Here is a 19,632-nt window from a genome sequence, read left to right on the forward strand (position 1 = left end):
CACCAGGAGACTGCGCTGAGTAATGTGATATGACACCTGTATACTGTGTGTGATTGAGGCTGTATATAGAGCACAATCTGACTAGGACACACCAGGATACTGCGCTGAGTAATGTGATATATGACACCTGTATACTGTGTGTGACTGAGGCTGTATACAGAGCACAATGTGACTAGGACGCACCAGGAGACTGTGCTGAGTAATGTGATATATGACACATGTATTCTTTGTGTAACTGAGGCGGTATACGAAGCACAATGTGTCTAGGACGCACCAGGAGACTGCGCAGACTAATGTAATATATGACACCTGTATACTGTGTATGACTGAGGCTGTATACAGAGCACAATGTGACTAGGATGCATCAGGAGACTGCGCTGTGTAATGTGATATATGACACCTGTATACTGTGTATGACTGAGGCTGTATACAGAGCACAATGTGACTAGGACGCACCAGGATACTGCACTGAGTAATGTGATATATGACACATGTATACTGTGTGTGACTGAGGCTGTTTACAGAGCACAATGTGACTAGGACGTACCAGGAGACCGCGCTGAATAATGTGATATGTGACCCCTGTATACTGTGTGTGACTGAGGCTGTATACGGAGCACAATGTGACTAGGACGCACCAGGAGACTGCGCTGAGTAATGTGACATATGACATTGTATATTGTGTGTGACTGAGGCTGTATACGGAGCACAATGTGACTAGGACGCACCAGGAGACTGCGCTGAGTAATGTGATATATGACACCTGTATACTGTGTGTGACTGAGGCTGTATACGGAGCACAATGTGACTAGGACGCACCAGGAGACTGCGCTGAGTAATGTGATGTATGACACCTGTATACTGTGTGTGACTGAGGCTGTATACGGAGCACAATGTGACTAGGACGCACCAGGAGACTGCGCTGAGTAATGTGATATATGACACCTGTATACTGTGTGTGACTGAGGCTGTATATAGAGCACAATGTGACTAGGACGCACCAGGAGACTGTGCTGAGTAATGTGATATGTGACACATGTATACTGTGTGTGACTGAGGCTGTATACAGAGCACAGTGTGACTAGGACGCACCAGGAGACTGCGCTGAGTAATGTGATATATGACACCTGTATACTTTGTGTGACTGAGGCTGTATACGAAGCACAATGTGTCTAGGATGCACCAGGAGACTGTGCTGAGTAATGTGATATATGACACCTGTATACTGTGTGTGACTGAGGCTGTATACGGAGCACAATGTGACTAGGACGCACCAGGAGACTGTGCTGAGTAATGTGATATAAGACACCTGTATACTGTGTGTGTGACTTAGGCTGTATACGGAGCACCGTGTGACTAGGACGCACCAGGAGACTGCGCTGAGTAATGTGATATGACACCTGTATACTGTGTGTGACTGAGTCTGTTTACGGAGCACAATGTGACTAGGACGCACCAGGAGACCGCGCTGAGTAATGTGATATGTGACACCTGTATACTGTGTGTGACTGAGGCTGTATACAGAGCACAATGTGACTAGGACGCACCAGGATACTGCGCTGAGTAATGTGATATATGACACCTGTATACTGTGTGTGACTGAGGCTGTATACGTAGCACAATGTGACTAGGACGCACCAGGAGATTTCGCTGAGTAATGTGATATAAGACACCTGTATACTGTGTGTGACTGAGGCTGTATACGGAGCACAATGTGACTAGGACACACCAGGATACTGCGCTGAGTAATGTGATATATGACACATGTATTCTTTGTGTAACTGAGGCTGTATACGAAGCACAATGTGTCTAGGACGCACCAGGAGACTGCGCAGACTAATGTAATATATGACACCTGTATACTGTGTGTGTGACAGGCTGTATACGGAGCACAATGTGACTAGGACGCACCAGGAGACTGCGCTGAGTAATGTGATATGACACCTGTATACTGTGTGTGACTGAGGCTGTATACAGAGCACATTGTGACTAGGACGCACCAGGAGACTGCGCTGAGTAATGTGATATATGACACCTGTATACTGTGTTTGACTGAGGCTGTATACAGAGCACAATGTGACTGGGACGCACCAGGAGACTGCGCTGAGTAATGTGATATATGACACCTGTATACTGTGTGTGACTGAGGCTGTATATAGAGCACATTGTGACTAGGACGCACCAGGAGACTGCGCTGAGTAATGTGATATATGACACCTGTATACTGTGTTTGACTGAGGCTGTATACGGAGCCCAATGTGACTAGGACGCACCAGGAGACTGCGCTGAGTAATGTGATATAAGACACCTATATACTGTGTGTGACTGAGGCTGTATACGGAGCACAGTGTGACTAGGACGCACCAGGAGACTGCGCTGAGTAATGTGATATGACACCTGTATACTGAGTGTGACTGAGGTTGTATACGGAGCACAGTGTGACTAGGACGCACCAGGAGACTGCGCTGAGTAATGTGATATAAGACACCTGTATACTGTGTGTGACTGAGGCTGTATATGGAGCAGAGTGTGACTAGGACGCACCAGGAGACTGCGCTGAGTAATGTGATATGACACCTGTATACTGAGTGTGACTGAGGTTGTATACGGAGCACAATGTGACTAGCATGCACCAGGAGACTGCGCTGAGTAATGTGATATAAGACACCTGTATACTGTGTGTGACTGAGGCTGTATATAGAGCACAATGTGACTAGGACGCACCAGGAGACTGCGCTGAGTAATGTGATATATGACACCTGTATACTGTGTGTGACTGAGGCTGTATACGGAGCACAATGTGACTAGCATGCACCAGGAGACTGCGCTGAGTAATGTGATATAAGACACCTGTATACTGTGTGTGACTGAGGCTGTATACAGAGCACAATGTGACTAGGACACACCAGGAGACTGCGCTGAGTAATGTGATATATGACACCTGTATACTGTGTGTGACTGAGGCTGTATACGAAGCTCAATGTGACTAGGACGCACCAGGAGACTGCGCTGAGTAATGTGATATATGACACCTGTATACTGTGTGTAACTGAGGCTGTATATGGAGCACAATGTGACTAGGACGCACCAGGAGACTGTGCTGAGTAATGTTTTATAAGACACCTGTATACTGTGTGTGACTGAGGCTGTATACGGAGCACAATGTGACTAGGACGCCCCAGGAGATTTCGCTGAGTAATGTGATATGACACCTGTGTAGTGTGTGTGACTGAGGCAGTATACAGAGCACAATGTGACTAGGCTGCACCAGGAGACTGCACTAAGTAATGTGATATATGACACCTGTATACTGTGTGTGACTGAGGCTGTATATAGAGTACAATGTGACTAGGATGCACCAGGAGACTGCGCTGAGTAATGTGATATATGACACCTGTATACTGTGTGTGACTGAGGCTGTATATAGAGCACAATGTGACTAGGACGCACCAGGAGACTGCGCTGAGTAATGTGATATAAGACACCTGTATACTGTGTGTGACTGAGGCTGTATATAGAGCACAATGTGACTAGGACGCACCAGGAGACTGCGCTGAGTAATGTGATATATGACACCTGTATACTGTGTGTGACTGAGGCTGTATACGGAGCACAATGTGACTAGCATGCACCAGGAGACTGCGCTGAGTAATGTGATATAAGACACCTGTATACTGTGTGTGACTGAGGCTGTATATAGAGCACAATGTGACTAGGACGCACCAGGAGACTGCGCTGAGTAATGTGATATATGACACCTGTATACTGTGTGTGACTGAGGCTGTATACGGAGCACAATGTGACTAGCATGCACCAGGAGACTGCGCTGAGTAATGTGATATAAGACACCTGTATACTGTGTGTGACTGAGGCTGTATACAGAGCACAATGTGACTAGGACTCACCAGGAGACTGCGCTGAGTAATGTGATATATGACACCTGTATACTGTGTGTGACTGAGGCTGTATACGAAGCACAATGTGACTAGGACGCACCAGGAGACTGTGCTGAGTAATGTGATATAAGACACCTGTATACTGTGTGTGACTGAGGCTGTATACGGAGCACAATGTGACTAGGACGCCCCAGGAGATTTCGCTGAGTAATGTGATATGACACCTGTGTAGTGTGTGTGACTGAGGCAGTATACAGAGCACAATGTGACTAGGCTGCACCAGGAGACTGCACTAAGTAATGTGATATATGACACCTGTATACTGTGTGTGACTGAGGCTGTATATAGAGTACAATGTGACTAGGATGCACCAGGAGACTGCGCTGAGTAATGTGATATATGACACCTGTATACTGTGTGTGACTGAGGCTGTATACGAAGCTCAATGTGACTAGGACGCACCAGGAGACTGCGCTGAGTAATGTGATATATGACACCTGTATACTGTGTGTAACTGAGGCTGTATATGGAGCACAATGTGACTAGGACGCACCAGGAGACTGTGCTGAGTAATGTTTTATAAGACACCTGTATACTGTGTGTGTGACTGAGGCTGTATACGGAGCACAATGTGACTAGGACGCACCAGGAGACTACGCTGAGTAATGTGATATATGACACCTGTATACTGTGTGTGACTGAGGCTGTATACAGAGCACAATGTGACTAGTACGCACCAGGAGACTACGTGGAGTAATGTGATATATGACACTTGTATACTGTGTGTGACTTAGGCTGTATACGGAGCACAATGTGACTAGGACGCACCAGGAGACTGCTCTCAGTAATGTGACATGTGACACCTGTATACTGTGTGTCTGATGCTGTATATGGAGCACAGTGTGATTAGGACGCACCAGGAGACCGCGCTGAGTAATTTGATATGTGACACCTGTATACTGTGTGTGACTGAGGCTGTATACAGAGCACAATGTAACTAGGACGCACCAGGAGACTGTGCTGAGTAATGTGATATATGACACCTGTATACTGTGTGTGACTGATGCTGTTTACAGAGCACAATGTGACTAGGACGCACCAGGAGACTGCGCTAAGTAATGTGATATATGACACCTGTATACTGTGTGTGACTGAGGCTGCATACAGAGCACAATGTGACTAGGACACACCAGGAGACTGCGCTGAGTAATGTGATATATGACACCTGTATACTGTGTTTGACTGAGGCTGTATACGGAGCACAATGTGACTAGGACGCACCAGGAGACTGCGCTGAGTAATGTGATATTTGACACCTGTATACTGTGTGTGACTGAGGCTGTATACAGAGCACAATGTGACTAGGACACACCAGGATACTGCGCTGAGTAATGTGATATGACACCTGTATACTGAGTGTGACTGAGGTTGTATACGGAGCACAATGTGAGTAGGACACACCAGGAGACTGTGCTGAGTAATGTGATACAGGACACCTGTATACTGTGTGTGACTGAGGCTATATATAGAGCACAATGTGACTAGGACACACCAGGATACTGCGCTGAGTAATGTGATATATGACACCTGTATACTGTGTGTGACTGAGGCTGTATACGGAGCACAATGTGACTAGGACGCACCAGGAGACTGCGCTGAGTACTGTGATATATGACACCTGTATACTGTGTGTGACTGAGGCTGTATACGTAGCACAATGTGACTAGGACGCACCAGGAGATTTAGCTGAGTAATGTGATATAAGACACCTGTATACTGTGTGTGACTGAGGCTGTATACGGAGCACAATGTGACTAGGACGCACCAGGAGACTGTGCTGAGTAATGTGATATAAGACACCTGTATACTGTGTGTGACTGAGGCTGTATACGGAGCACAATGTGACTAGGATGCACCAGGAGACTGAGCTGTGTAATGTGATATATGACACCTGTATACTGTGTGTGACTGAGGCTGTATACGGAGCACAATGTGACTAGGACGCACCAGGAGACTGCGCTGAGTAATGTGATATGTGACACTTGTATACTGTGTGTGACTGAGGCTGTATACAGAGCACAATGTGACTAGGACGCACCAGGAGACTGCGCTGAGTAATGTGATATATGACACCTGTATACTGTGTGTGACTGAGGCTGTATACGGAGCACAATGTGACTAGGACGCACCAGGAGACTGCGCTGAGTAATGTGATATGACACCTTTATACTGAGTGTGACTGAGGTTGTATACGGAGCACAATGTGACTAGGACGCACCAGGAGACTGCGCTGAGTAATGTGATATATGACACCTGTATACTGTGTGTGACTGAGGCTGTATACAGAGCACAGTGTGACTAGGACGCACCAGGAGACTGCGCTGAGTAATGTGATATGACACCTGTATACTGTGTGTGACTGAGGCTGTATACGGAGCACAGTGTGACTAGGACGCACCAGGAGACTGCGCTGAGTAATGTGATATGACACCTGTATACTGAGTGTGACTGAGGTTGTATACGGAGCACAGTGTGACTAGGACGCACCAGGAGACTGCGCTGAGTAATGTGATATGACACCTGTATACTGTGTGTGACTGAGGATGTATACAGAGCACAATGTGACTAGGACGCACCAGGAGACTACGCTGAGTAATGTGATATATGACACCTGTATACTGTGTGTGACTGAGTCTATATACGGAGCACAATGTGCCTAGGACGCACCAGGAGACTGCGCTGAGTAATGTGATGTATGACACCTGTATACTGTGTGTGTGACTGAGGCTGTATACGGAGCACAATGTGACTAGGACGCACCAGGATACTGTGCTGAGTAATGTGATATATGACACCTGTATACTGTGTGTGACTGAGGCTGTATACGGAGCACAATGTGACTGGGGCGCACCAGGATACTGCGCTGAGTAATGTGATATATGACACCTGTATACTGTGTGTGACTGAGGCTGTATACGGAGCACAATGACTGGGATGCACCAGGAAACTGTGCTGAGTAATGTGTTATAAGACACCTGTATACTGTGTGTGTGACTTAGGCTGTATACGGAGCACAATGTGACTAGGACGCACCAGGAGACTACGCTGAGTAATGTGATATATGACACTTGTATACTGTGTGTGACTGAGTCTATATACGGAGCACAATGTGACTAGGATACACCAGGAGACTGCGCTGAGTAATGTGATATGACACCTGTATACTGTGTGTGACTGAGGCTGTATACGGAGCACAATGTGCCTAGGACGCACCAGGAGACTGCGCTGAGTAATGTGAGTTATGACTCCTTTATACTGTGTGTGTCTGAGGCTGTATATGGAGCACAATGTGACTAGGACACACCAGGAGACTGTGCTGAGTAATGTGATATAAGACACCTGTATACTGTGTGTGACTGAGGCTGTATACGGAGCACAATGTGACTAGGACGCACCAGGAGACTGCGCTGAGTGTTGCCATGCCCCTCAGCTAGGGTTCGATTCCCCCAAATGACACACTAGTATATTATATCTGTGTAAAGATTACCATCCACAGTTTTTTTTTTCTAATATTGCCAAAACAAGTTCGTTCACACTTTGTATACAGTCTCAGACATGCACACACATATACAGTCTCAGACATGCACACACGTACGTATACAGTCTCAGACATGCACACACGTATACAGTCTCAGACATGCACACACATATACAGTCTCAGACATGCACACACATATACAGGAGGTGCTGCTATTTACACAATGTGACCGGACGGTCACGTACGAAAGCCCTCATCGCTTTCGCATCTCGTCCCCAGTACACAGAATGGATGTTTAGGTCGCACAGGACCTGACCACATAGGGGATTCCCGCTTGCCGTCAGTAACCGCCTGTTACTGACTCCACCCACTGTGCAGTGGGCGGGTTTACGGTGCCACCACCAAACGCCTAACCTGCCGTGGCGTTTGGAACCACGGTTCTGCTCTGTATGTGCCGACACGCTGCCTTACCTCACCTGTGTGGTTTTGACGAATCCCCACTAGTTGCTTGACTAGGCCTCTGCCGGTAGCTGGCGGAAGGCTGGACTTGGAGACGCTGGTTCACCCTGGACAGCTGAAGATTGGGGATATGTTTGGCATAGCCCTGTAGGTCACAAGATGAAGCAATATTCCTGAGGCAGATGATGTTTAATGGCAACAAATAGTTCTGAAAAGAACTCAGCAATACAGCAAGATGTTATAGCAGAATGAAACTGGTATAATACACTTGGAGCTCACAGGCCTCCTCTTTTTATACAATAAAACCACACAGTCCTTTCCATCCAATCAGGATATCTGACAAAATACAAATAAATAAATTACATTTCAAAAGGATATAAGTGCATGAAGCAATTTCCTCCTTCCTGTCACACAGACGTTTGGTATCAGTTTAACATTCACTATTGATACATTTTTCACATATCTTCAAAGACGGTTTGTATTTGATTCCCCAAACAAACGTTTCTCATCCTTTTCCTGCCACACACAGACAAAGGGGGTCATTCCGAGTTGTTCGCTCGCAAGCTGCTTTTAGCAGCATTGCACACGCTAAGCTGCCGCTTACTGGGAGTGTATCTTAGCTTATCAAAATTGCGAAGGAAAGATTAGCAGAATTGCGAATAGACACTTCTTAGCAGTTTCTGAGTAGCTCGGGACTTACTCTGCCACTGCGATCAGTTCAGTCAGTTTCGTTCCTGGTTTGACGTCACAAACACACCCAGCGTTCGCCCAGACACTCCTCCGTTTCTCCAGCCACTCCCGCGTTTTTCCCAGAAACTGTAGCGTTTTTTCGCACACACCCATAAATCGGCCAGTTTCCGCCCAGAAACACCCACTTCCTGTCAATCACACTCCAATCACCAGAACGAAGAAAAAACCTCGTAATGCCGTGAGTAAAATACCTAACTGCATAGCAAATTTACTTGGCGCAGTCGCACTGCGGACATTGCGCATTAGCAACTAATCGCTCCGTTGCGAAAAAAAAATAACGAGCGAACAACTCGGAATGACCCCCAAAGTTCTTGTAATGTAAACATAATCTGCACCCTACATAATGCAGCCTAGAAAAAAATATTAGATCAAACTGTTGTTAACTGAAACCCACTAGTTTGCATTCATAAAAAACAATCTGATTAACATGTTCCTGTCCCATTTACATCTTCATGCAAACCCAGTGGGGTATATTTACTAAGGTCCCGATTTTGACCGAGATGCCGTTTTTTCTTCAAAGTGTCATTTCGGTAATTTACTAAGCAAAAATCTCGGCAGTGATGAGGGCATTCGTAATATTTTGGTAGTCCTAGGAAAAAATCACGAATCAATACACCATCGGTCAAATACGCCTGCAATTTGGTAGAAATCAGTAATTTACTAAAAAGTGCAAATCACAAACACTGCCGACAATAGCCAAACACTGCCGTGCAGAAATACAATTCGTGAAAAAGTGCTAAAAAAAAACAACACACCTGCTTTTTTATCCCGTGTTTGGATAGGCATGCAGGGATCCATGAGATCCGTGCATGTTTATCAGTGGGAAGGGGACGGGAAAGTGTTTTTTTTTTTTTTTTTTTTTTTTTTTTTTTTAAATTGCGTGGGGTCCCCCCTCCTAAGCAAAACCAGCCTCGGGCTCTTTTAGCCGGTCCTGGTTGCAAAAATATGGGTAAAAAAATGATAGAGGTTCCCCCATATTTAAACAACCAGCACCGGGCTCTGCGCCTGGTCCTGGTTCCAAAAATACGGGGGACAAAAAGCGTAGGGGTCCCCCGTATTTCTGAAACCAGCACCGGGCTCCACTAGCCAGATACATAATGTCACAGCCGGGGGACACTTTTATATAGCTCCCGGCGGCCCTGGCATTACATAACCAACTAGTCACCCCTGGCCGGGGTACTCTGGAGGAGTGGGGACCCCTTCAATCAAGGGGTCCCCCCCCTCCAGCCACCCAAGGACCAATGAATATGAAAATGAATATTGTTTTTTGTAGCAGTACTACAAGTCCCAGCAAGCCTCCCCCGCAAGCTGGTACTTGGAGAACCACAAGTACCAGCATGCGGAGGAAAACCGGGCCCGCTGGTACCTGTAGTACTACTACTAAAAAAATACCCCAATAAAAACATAAGACACACACCTTGAAAGTATAACTTTAATGCATACATCCACACCTCCATATACACATACTTACCTTATGTTCACACGAGGGTCGGTCCTCTTCTCCATGTAGAATCCATGGGGTACCTGTTGAAAAAATTATACTCACAAAATCCAGTGTAGATGGCTCTTCTTGTAATCCATTTGTAATCCACGTACTTGTCAAAATAAAAAAACGGATACCCGACCTCGCACTGAAAGGGGCCCCATGTTTTCACATGGGACCCCTTTCCCCGAATGCCAGGAACCCCCTCTGACTTAAGTCTAAGAGGGTTCCATCAGCCAATCAGGGAGCGCCACATTGTGGCACCCTCCTGATTGGCTGTGTGCTCCTGTACTGTATGACAGGCAGCACACGGCAATGTTACAATGTAGCGCCTATGCGCTCCATTGTAGCCAATGATGGGAACTTTGTGGTCAGCGGTGAGGTTACTTTCGGTCACCCGTTGACCACAAAGTTCCCACCATTGGTTACAATGGAGCGCATAGGCGCTACATTGTAACACTGCCGTGTGCTGCCTGTCATACACTACAGGAGCACACAGCCAATCAGGAGGGTGCCACAACGTGGCGCTCCCTGATTGGCTGATGGAACCCTCTTAGACTTAAGTCAGAAGGGGTTCCTGGCATTCGGGGAAAGGGGTCCCATGTGAAAACATGGGGCCCCTTACCTGGATTACAAATGGATTACAAGAAGAAGATGCTTCTACCCTGGATTTTGTGAGTATAATTTTTTCCACAGGTACACCATGGATTCTACATGGAGAAGAGGACCGACCCTCGTGTGAACATAAGGTAAGTATGTGTATATGGAGGTGTGTATGTATGCATTAAAGTTTTACTTTCAAGGTGTGTGTCTTATGGTTTTATTGGGGTATTTTTTTAGTAGTAGTACTACAGGTACCAGCGGGCCCGGTTTTCCTCCGCATGCTGGTACTTGTGGTTCTCCAAGTACCAGCTTGCGGGGGAGGCTTGCTGGGACTTGTAGTACTGCTACAAAAAACAATATTCATTTTTTTACACAACGGCTATCAGCTTCCCATCCGCAGCCCTTGGATGGGGGGGACAGCCTCTGGCTTCACCCCTGGTCCTTGGGTGGCTGGAGGGGGGGGACCCCTTGATTGAAGGGGTCCCCACTCCTCCAGAGTACCCCGGCCAGGGGTGACTAGTTGGTTATGTAATGCCAGGGCCGCCGGGAGCTATATAAAAGTGTCCCCCGGCTGTGGCATTATGTATCTGGCTAGTGGAGCCCGGTGCTGGTTTCAGAAATACGGGGGACCCCTACGCTTTTTGTCCCCCGTATTTTTGGAACCAGGACCAGGCGCAGAGCCCGGTGCTGGTTGTGAGGATACCGGGTGACCTGGGTATCCTGGGGTTCAGGGATCACACTGTGGAGCCGGTTATCATGAAAACAAGGTGATCTTTATTCAGGGAGACCCAGAAATCCAGTGAACAGCAAGCAGGGTTACACTAATAATGTCCACTCAGAGTTCAGCAAAGTCCTTACCAGCTGCTGTATATCTCCTCCAGTCCTGGGCAGTAATGACAGCTGTAGCAGGGCACACAGAGTGGCTGGTCACTGATGACACTGAGAGGGGACGACACCCCAACCTCCAGTGAGTCTAGCTGTGCACCATCACCTCCACACACACACAGTCTCCTTCTCCCAGCCACTTCCTCTCCCCACAATTCCCCCTTGCTGGTTCCTTCTCTCTCCTCCTTTCTGATTGGTGGATCATGCTGTCAGTCTTTCCAGAGGGGAAGGAGGACGGCTTTTCTAAAAGAAACACTCCCCTGCTGTATGCTTCTGGGATACTTCCTGTGTGTGACTTCTGCAGACTGAGGGCTTCAATTTAAGAACTCAGAACTTGGGCCATAGGATTAACTCTATCCTTTTTAACATGAAAGCATGTCCTAGACATCCCTTTCCCTGGTCTCCTCACATACCTCCCCCTTCTTAAATCGAGGAGACAGGCATGATGCCAATGTTGGAGTCCTGACTGTTGTCTCGGCCCGAAGGTCTGCGAAGTCTGGCATTTGTTTCCTCACGTCTGGATAACCCGTCAGCATTGTGATGGTCTCGTCCCTTTTTGTGAGAAATAGAAAAGTTGAAACCTTGTAACGCCAAACTCCACCTCAACAACCTCCCATTTTCCCCTGAGGTTCTGTTTAGCCAATTTAACGGGTTATGGTCAGTAATAACAGTGAATTCTTTACCATAGAGATAAGGTTGTAGTTTCTTTAAGGCCCAGACTATGGCTAGACACTCCTTCTCAATAGTGGCATAGGCTATCTCTCGGTCAGCTAGCTTACGAGATAGATACACAATTGGGTGTTCCCTACCATCTTCTCCCACCTGGCACAACACTGCCCCAAGTCCACACCCCGAAGCGTCTGTCTGCACAATAAACTTTTTATGGTAGTCAGGGGCAGCCAACACTGGGGCTCGAGTCAGCGTGTCTTTTAAGATGGTGAAGGCTTGCTCACACTCAACAGTCCATTCGATCTTCCGAGCATATCTCTTTTTGGTCAAGTCCGTTAGGGCCTTGGCCACGGTGCTGTAATGTGGTATAAATTTTCTGTAATAGCCAGCAACCCCAAGGAAGGCCCGCACTTGCTTCTGGTTGACAGGTCGGGGCCAGTTGACAATAGCCTCCACCTTTGCCGGTTCTGGTCTAATAGATCCTCCTCCAACCCGATGTCCTAGGTACTGAACCTCAGCCATCCCCATCTGACATTTATCTGGGCGTATGGTGAGCCCGGCCTGTCTGATCCTTTTTAGCACTTCTGCCACATGAGTTAAATGGTCTGCCCAGGTATGGCTGAAGATGGCGATATCATCGAGGTAGGCTTGTGCAAAGTCTTGACATCCCTCCAGTAGGTCATTCACCATTCGCTGGAATGTGGCAGGGGCGTTCTTCATCCCGAAAGGCATGGTAGTACACTCAAAGAGTCCTATGGGTGTGATGAAGGCAGAACGCTCCTGGGCTTCTTTGGTAAGTGGGATTTGCCAGTAACCCTTGCTTAAGTCCAGCGTTGAGACGAACTTGGCCCCTCCAATCCGGTCCAGTAGCTCGTCAATACGGGGCATAGGGTAAGCATCAGTTATGGTTACTTCATTCAATTTGCGATAGTCCACGCAAAACCGTGTAGTCCCATCTTTCTTGGGAACCAACATGACCCCAGCGGCCCATGGGCTTTTAGATAGCACAATGACCCCCAAAGCTAGCATCTCTTTGATCTCAGTCTTCACCTGTCTCATAACATCTGGGGTCATTCGGTAAGCGACTTTTTGGATGGGCTTACTGTTCCCAGTGTCCACATGGTGAGTGGTCAGGTGAGTTCGACCAGGTTGACATGAAAACTGTGCTTGTTCTGCCTCTAAGATCCTCTGCATCTCTTGCTGCTGTGCCGTATTCAATTGTAGTCCCACCTGGACTGATTCCACTCCCTTATTCTCTTTAGCAGCTCCCAAAAGGTCAGGCAATGGATCAGTTTCTGGTGTCTCCATCGGAGGGCAACATACCATCATGGCCGCTACTTGACGATCTCTATAAGCTTTAATTCTATTTATATGGAAGGTGCGTAGGCGCTTCCCTCCCTTATCCAGGGCGATCACATAATTGACCGGTCCGGTACGCCTTACCACTGTATACGGTCCATCCCAGGTGGCTTGCAGTTTGTTTCTACGCACTGGGATAAGCACCATGACCTTTTGCCCTGGATTCAACTCACGGTCTTGAGCGTGGGCATCGTACCATTCCCTTTGTTTCTCTTGTGATTCCCGGAGATGCTCTTGGGTTAACTGTAGCAATCTTCTCATCCGATTCCGCATGTTCTCTACATATTGTAAAATGGGCTGCTGGTGTTCTTGGAAAGTTCCCTCCCAACTCTCTTTGACCAGGTCTAGGGGCCCCCGCACTTTCCGGCCGTACAGAAGTTCAAACGGGGAATATCCGGTAGATGCTTGTGGAACTTCCCGATAAGCAAATAGAAGCTGTTGCAGGGCTCTCTCCCAGTCCCTCCCCTCGGACTGTACGTAAGCTTGTAGGAGTCTTTTCAGCGTTCCATTGAATCTTTCACATAGTCCATTGGTCTGCGGATGATAAGGGGTGGTCCGAAGAGGCCGAACCCCCCACTTTTCCCACAGGGTTTGCATTAGTTCACCTTGGAATTGAGGCCCTTGGTCTGTGACGACTTCCTGTGGATATCCGACCCGACTGAATATGTCCGTCAGTGCTTGCGCAACATGTTCCGTGTCAATGGATGACAGGGCCACAGCTTCAGGGTAACGTGTCGTAAAGTCCACCAGTGTCAAGATGTACTTCTTGCCCGTGTGACTGGGAATAGCTAATGGTCCAACTAGGTCTATGGCAACACGGGCAAATGGCTCCCCTATAATAGGTAATGGGTGCAGAAAAGCTTTCTGTTGGGGCTTTCCCAGTCTCTGACAGGTATCACAGGTGTCCCGATACTGCTTAACGTCTCTAGAAATCCGTGGCCAGAAGAAATTCCGCAACAGTCGGGCCAATGTTTTCCGGGTGCCAAAATGGCCAGCTGCAGGGATGTCGTGGGCAAGAGCTAGTAATTGTGCTCTGTATTGTGTAGGTATCACCAACTGTTTAGTAGGCATGACTGCTTCCTGTCCGGGCCGAGGGATGACCACTCGGTATAGTAATTCCTCTTCCCACACTATCTTACTTCTATCAGCTGTTTCCAACCCCAGTTCGGCTGCACTCCTCAATTTGCTCAGGGAGGGGTCAGTCCGTTGGGCCTGTCGGAACTCACTCCGGTCCACCTCCCCCAAGTCTACCTCTAAAGTACTGGACAATGAACTAGAGTCACTCACCATTGTCTGGGTAGGCTGATTCTGGACCATATCTGTAGCCTGGGTCACCTCTCTTCGTGTTTGGCTTCTGGTTACCACCTGGACGAAGCGTGTCACTAGTCCTTGTCCCAGATCATTCCCGAGGATCACCTTGGCTGGTAGCCCCTTGAGTACTCCGACTTCCACGATTCCTTGGTCAGCTCCCCAGTCCAGATGTATCTTGGCAACAGGAATATCGGCCTGTTGTCCCCCGGCAGTGGCAATTCGCACATACTGTCCAGGTATCACCTGGGAGGCAGGAATCAGGTCTGGCTCAATCAACGTAAGTGAGGCCCCAGAGTCTCGTAGGCCCTGTACCTGCTGGTTCTCCACTATCACAGTCTGTAGGTGCCCTCGCATATTCCAGGGAGTCGCCTTCTCCGCCCCCAGAACCAAGTCCACAATATACACCCCACCCATCATCCCATCCATATCTGACTGGACGACCTCTTCACCATACTCCTCCGTGGGGTAACATACCACAGAGACTGGAGCCGGTCTAGCCCCAGGGAATGGCCCTCTTGTGCGTGGACAGTCCCTAAGCACGTGTCCTGGTTGATTGCAGCGATAACACTTCCGAGGTTCTGGGTTAGCCACTCTGAATCTGGGTGGCTGATAAGTGATGTTTTTGATAGGGCCTCCTTTATTACTATCTTTGACTTTCGGTTCTTTGTCAGAGAGCTTCTCCACTCGTGGGTTTCTTGTACCGCCTGCTGCACTGAAGATTCTCCATTGCGGACGATTGGCTATATATTCATCAGCCCATTCCGCAGCTTGTTCAGGTGTACTGGGCTTCCTGTCAGCGACCCACTCCCGTACCTCTGGTGCCATCTTAATCATTAGCTGTTCTACCACAATTAAGTTGACAATCTGCTCCACAGTGGAGGCCTGTCTTCCTTCAAGCCATTTCCCACAGGCTTGCCGTAGCTGACTAGCAAACTCTTGGTAGGAATCAGTTCCACCTTTATTCAGTGTCCTGAATTTAAGACGATAAGATTCTGCAGTTATCTGGAACTTAGCAAGCAATGCTTTCTTTATAAAGGCATAGACTCCACATTCCTGGGGGGTTAGGGCCCGATAGGCTTCCAGAGCCCTGCCAGTGAGACTTGGCCCCAAGTACTTTGGCCAGTCAGCTGGCTCTATTCCATGCACCCCCATGAGATTTTCAAAGATCTGGAGGTGAGTGTCAATGTCTGTTTCATTTTCCCGAAATGTGGGAACATCCTTAAATCCCAAGCGTCGCTTCTCTTGTTCAAAACTTCGGGGGGACTCCGGAATTCCACTGCCAGCAGGAATTTGTACTCCTAGTATAGCTTGGATCACTCCAGCTCTCTCCTGTGGGGTCGCACCTTCGCCTAGCGCCCCCAGCAAGCTCTGCAGTATGGCAGGAGTGGCATCGGTCAACTCTGGTAACTTATTGGATGAATTACTACCAATGCCTGTTGGTCCCTCTTCATCATCACTCAGGTGGTCAGGATCCTCTGGGTGCCCCCGATCCCACTCCAACAACCGAAGTACCAGAGTTTCCCTGGTCTCAGTCCCATCATAAGTAATTCCCTTCATCCTGCAAAATCCTTGTAGGTGAGGTTTCCGAGCTGTACGGTAAAACTTCTCCTGCTCTCTCATTGCATTCTCCCCTTGACTGCTGGCCACAACTGCTGGCTGACTCTCCATGCTGATATTCTGTGGTATTAGCTCCCTGGAAACTCTCTGCCTGGAAACACTACAGGAACTGTGTGATATCCCACCGCTGCCGCCAAATGTGAGGATACCGGGTGACCTGGGTATCCTGGGGTTCAGGGATCACACCGTGGAGCCGGTTATAATGAAAATCAAGGTGATCTTTATTCAGGGAGACCCAGAAATCCAGTGAACAGCAAGCAGGGTTATACTAATAATGTCCACTCAGAGTTCAGCAAAGTCCTTACCAGCTGCTGTATATCTCCTCCAGTCCTGGGCAGTAATGACAGCTGTAGCAGGGCACACAGAGTGGCTGGTCACTGATGACACTGAGAGGGGACGACACCCCAACCTCCAGTGAGTCTAGCTGTGCACCATCACCTCCACACACACACAGTCTCCTTCTCCCAGCAACCTCCAGTGAGTCTAGCTGTGCACCATCACCTCCACACACACACAGTCTCCTTCTCCCAGCCACTTCCTCTCCCCACAATTCCCCCTTGCTGGTTCCTTCTCTCTCCTCCTTTCTGATTGGTGGATCATGCTGTCAGTCTTTCCAGAGGGGAAGGAGGACGGCTTTTCTAAAAGAAACACTCCCCTGCTGTCTGCTTCTGGGATACTTCCTGTGTGTGACTTCTGCAGACTGAGGGCTTCAATTTAAGAACTCAGAACTTGGGCCATAGGATTAACTCTATCCTTTTTAACATGAAAGCATGTCCTAGACATCCCTTTCCCTGGTCTCCTCGCACTGGTTGTTTAAATATGGGGGAACCACTATAATTTCCCCCCCCATATTTTTGCAACCAGGATCGGCTCAAACAGCCCGAGGCTGGTTTGCCTTAGGAGGGGGGACCCCACGCAATTTTTTTTTAAATTTTAACCATGTTTTTTTTTTTTAACAAGGTGCACAATGAAGCCCAGCACGGATCTCTCAGATCCGGCCGAGATTCATTGTATTAAAGTCGGCAGTGTTTTACAAGTCACTCACGTAAAACACTGCCCAAAAAAACGAATGACATCGACATCGGTAAAACCGAAAATGCAGAATATGGCAGCTTAGTAAATTAGTCGTACTAAATTCAAAAAGTTGCATATTTACACTTTCGATGTCATTCGTGATTGAACTTTGACCTCAAACGGGAAAATACAAACTTTAGTAAATATACCCCAGTGTTTGGGATTACAACAGGAAAGACTGGAAACACATCCAGTCTTCTTTCCACACCTAGCCTTACCTGCTGTGCACTGTCCCAGAGCCTGCCTTAGCTATAGGCAGGCTAGGCATTTGCCTAGGGCATTCAAGCATGTCTAGGGGCATCCAAGCATGTCCCTGCAGCATCTCATGCTGAGAGGGACAGTCCGCAAACTAACTGTTTCTTTCCAAATGTATTCAATGAGTACTTGTATACACTGCTGTTTACATTTGTCAAAAAAAAATGCACACTGTGCCTTAAACTTCCTCTGACATGCTTGAATGCCCCTGACTTGTGAGACCTCAGACAGAGAGCAGAAGCCCAGTAAATGCAATTCCTGGACCTGTGACATTTTTACTGACTATATAAAGGTTATTACTGGATGGCTTCTTATGATAACACATGTGTATTTTGGAAGACTGCTTCACAGAAACCTGACATCACCTATACTGCTTGTGCACATGGGGGAGGGAACCCTGCCATCCTGTGTGTGTCCCTTATCCCTGTGCAAACCCCAGGTGTCTGCAGGGACATAACATGGGCAGTGTTCTCCCCACACTTTATTTCCTAGTCAGTCCATACCGTAAAATTCCCCTGCCATCTAGCACTGTAACGTGGTCAGTAAGTTGCGTTGTGCTATTTCTATATGAAACATCAGTGCAGCGTGACTTTCGGACACATCAGACTGGAGGGCAGAGCATTTAGCTCCCACAGTATAAAGTAAAGTGCATGCAGTAACAGACACCAGCAAACACACTGAATAGTGAAGAGAATGGACAGTTTCTACATGTTTGATACAGATCTTTTTGTATAACCAGCAAGTGTGGCAGTATCTGTGTATTATGGGCATTACTAATGTGGGGCATATGTGTAAGGTGCATTACTGTGTGGCATTATGTGTATTATGGGCATTACTAATGTGGGGCATATGTGTAAGGTTCCTTTACTGTGTGGAATTATATGTATTATGGTCATTACTGTGTGGCATTGTGCAGAGTTGAACTGGCCCACAGGGTAACCCCCCGGTGGGCCCCACTACCTGAGCGTTGCAGGTACAGATGCAGAACTAGCGGCGGAGCTAGGGGGCACCAGACAAAATTTTGCCTAGGGCATCAAATTGGCTAGGGCCGGCTCTGCACTGTCCAACATCAAAAGGTTTTGTCATTCCCCCCATCTGCTAGCAGAGGCGATGAGCATGCCACTTCCTATTCCCAGAAGATAGGAGACCCTTATTCAGACAGATATAGTAAGTGCATTTTCCCCTTTAAAATACAGGTGAGCACATCTTAAATATAAATACATTTAAACATGTAATCCTACAATTGTGCACAGAGGACTACATATGACATGTTAAGACACATCATTAAACATATTTTTAAACAGTCCGCACCCAGCGCCATAAGTACGTTTAACAGTGACGCCAAGCGCCTATTGTCCAAATGGTGCCTGGCAGCTGAGGATTAACCCCTTCAGTACCGCGGCCGCCATTACACGTGTGGCTGGTGGGTCTTTCCGGCCACACACAAATATACAAGTGTGACTTGTCAAATTATGAGAGTCTTATCTTTATGAGACTGAGCAATGGACCATCGCTTTAATGCTTTGATGTATTATTTTGGGCCCGACAGAGAATGAATATATTCTATATCGTCCCTTTATTTACAGTATGCTGTACCCTTCAAGTTTCTGATTGACTCTCTCTGTCTAACTGTTGGTCTGTGTGTATAACATTACAGTGGTCACTGGCCATTTGCCAGAGCTTGCTAAGAGTACACTGTTACAGTACGATTACTGTACAGTGCTGTGTATCCA

General features: G+C 47.6%; 1 protein-coding gene across 1 annotated transcript in view; it reads left to right on the plus strand.

Moving 5' to 3' along the window:
* Positions 1-19,632, plus strand: part of LOC134984301 (synaptic vesicular amine transporter-like) — a 398,788-nt gene that overhangs the window by 276,659 nt on the left and 102,497 nt on the right. The gene's annotated exons all lie outside the window — the stretch shown is intronic.

This window comes from Pseudophryne corroboree (genome assembly GCF_028390025.1).
Source record: "Pseudophryne corroboree isolate aPseCor3 chromosome 3 unlocalized genomic scaffold, aPseCor3.hap2 SUPER_3_unloc_48, whole genome shotgun sequence".
Classification (NCBI taxonomy): Eukaryota; Metazoa; Chordata; class Amphibia; order Anura; family Myobatrachidae; genus Pseudophryne; species Pseudophryne corroboree.